Source organism: Acinonyx jubatus, chromosome B3, assembly GCF_027475565.1.
Source record: "Acinonyx jubatus isolate Ajub_Pintada_27869175 chromosome B3, VMU_Ajub_asm_v1.0, whole genome shotgun sequence".
In the NCBI taxonomy this organism is placed as follows: Eukaryota; Metazoa; Chordata; class Mammalia; order Carnivora; family Felidae; genus Acinonyx; species Acinonyx jubatus.
Window position 1 is genome coordinate 143,316,833 of NC_069386.1, and position 2,573 is coordinate 143,319,405.

Below are 2,573 nucleotides of genomic sequence, written 5' to 3' on the forward strand. Positions count from 1 at the left end.
TGTGACTCTCCTTGGCCTCGGCTTCCTCCTCTGTAAAGAGGGCACTTGCGGACTGTACCTACTTCGTGGCCATGTGCAGGGCTTAGAGGGGCCCAGGTACGCACAGGATGGGGGAGGGAGGTGGATGTCCCCGTGCCAGCCTCTGCCTGAACCAGGGGAGGGGACAGGAGCTCCTGTCTGCTGGGGGAGTGCCAGCAGCCGCCTGCCCGGGTGGCAGGGGAGCGGGGGCGGGTGCCGCAGGGGGCACTAAAGACGTTCAGGTAGCTTCCCTGGGGACAATTCCAGAGAAACACCCGAGCTCCTCCACGGTCTTCTGCGAGGGACCCAGTTGTGGAAATGCCCCGGAACGGCAGAACCCACCCTCCGGCCGCGTGGGAAGGTGCTGCCCTTCCCGAGGGGCTGGTTGCTGGACTAGACTGGGCACTGGCTCCACCAGGCCAGCCTGCAGCCCCTGGTCCCCAGCGAGGCGCTCCCCTCCGGGCAGGGGCTCAGGCCAGGCCCCAGCCTGAGGGGGTGTGTGGGCCACACTGGGCCAGGGCCAGGGCCAAGAAAAACAGATCCCCGTCCTGCCGACGGCAAATGTCTGGTGGCCCGGTCTCAATGAGATCCTGGCACTGGGGATGTGTGGACACTGGGGAGGGGACCAGGGCCTGCCAGGGCCCCACAGTGGCTAGGAGGCCAGAGAGACCTGGAGACGGACAGAACCTCTGGGCACAGGGAGTCAGCCCCGCACACGTCCCCAGAGGTGTTCCAGCTAGCCCCTGACCCAGCAGCGGGGAGGCCGGGCTGAGCTGCAAGGGGAGGGGGGTGGTGCCAAGATCACGGAGACAGAGATCACTATGCAGACAGCCCTGCCTCTGCCCCTCTTGTCCCTGAGGGTGGGCACTCCCGGGGAGGGTGTCTCTGAGGCTGGTGTCCCCTCCCTGCTGCCTCTCTGTCTGCCAAAGTCGTCCTCGCCCCCTCCAACCCACAGGCTGCAGCCCTGAGGCACAGGTCCCCAGCCCTGGACGGACACACCTTGGCCCCCAAGCAGCTCCGGGCAGCTGTCCAGGTCGTGTTTACAGCGGCCGCTGTGTGCAGACTGAAACCACACAGGCAGGCCCCAGACGGGCTGGCGGGTGCTCCTGGCAGGAGGGAGCTGGCCACCCTGGGCAGGGCGACCGGTGCTGTGGTCCCTCTGGTTCCAGGGCCGGCCCCGCCCACCTGCCCACAGCGCCGGCTTCCAGGAAAGCAGGGCTCAGCATCCGGCATCTGGCTTCTAGCAAAGCCCTGCTCTGACGACCCTCGTTAGGGGCCCAGAGAAGGAGATCCCAGTCCAAAGAAAAGACACTCACAGAACCTGACGCCAGGTGTCTCCGCCTGGGGAGCCCCAACACGGAGACAGACGGTCAGAAAATGCATCTGCTCTGGCTGCCAAGGCCCTGCCCCCAGCGCCGGCCGCCCTGTAGGGCAGGCCTCCCTGCCCGGTGGGCACAGTCCAGGCCCCTCCCGTAAATTCCCTTTGCCGACGTGACTCAGGGGTCTGCGTTTCCCCTCCGCGTGGCCTCGGTGATGGCGCCCTCCCTCGAGAGCCAGCAGCACCCCGGGCCCCTGGAGAAGCCTGGCTCACCGAGTGAGGAGGTTTCCCCAGAGGCGGCACTCGGTGTGGCCCAGCGCTGTCGCTCCTGCCTGGGACCATTCCGTTCGGTGGCGAGTCCCGGCCGAGTACCAGCGGCTCCCACGCCACCAGCGTTGACTGAGGTCCTACTGTGCGCTCAGGGCGCGTGCGGGCTGCCCGGCCTCCACCCTGCAGCGCCCCAGGCAGGTGCCCCGTGAGGCCCCAGGCAGCACAGGGAGAGGAGCGGCCCGGCCGCCTGGATCCGGTGCCCCGTGGCCTCTGGAGCCGCACGGACAGGACCTGGCAGAGGGTCACTTCCCCGCACACACCTCAGGAGACCCAGGAGCCTTCGTGGGGAACGTGGGGGACGTGAGGGGCCCCAGGGGCCGTCTCTGGTCTCTGAGGCGGGGTCTCTCCCCTGCTGAAGGCTGTGGGGCCGGGTCTGTGGCAGGTGCGGGGGGCCGCGGACCCGGGACAATGGGCTGACTGTGCCTGTGACGCATGTGACAGCTGGAATCCCCGGTCCTGAGCGTGCGTGTGAGAGGGCTCACGTGTCTGTGCGAGCATTAGTGTGTGTGTGTGCGCGTGTGAGAGAGGGCACGTGTCCTCGTGTGCGGCAGGGTGGGCGTGGCTGGGGACGGACCACAGCAGCCTGCAGGACAGCAGGGGGTTTGGTGGGAGCAGGGGCTGCGGGGCTCGGCCTCGGGGGTGCCTGGGCCCAGCGGCCTCCGTGGGGCCCGTCTCTGCCGGAGGAAACTCCCAGGGAGCCGGGGTGTCTCAGCTGCCAGGGCTGGCCATGCCGAGTGACCCCCTCTGCGGCGAGGTCTGGGTTAGGTGACCCCAGGAGGTGGAGGGGCAGGTGGGTACACAGGGAGGGCAGGGCTCACCTCTCATCCCGAATCAGAGCTCCCGGTGCCCCATAACTTGATTTCTGAGATGAAACTGCCAGGCCTGGGTGGGGGCGGGGAGGTCACCC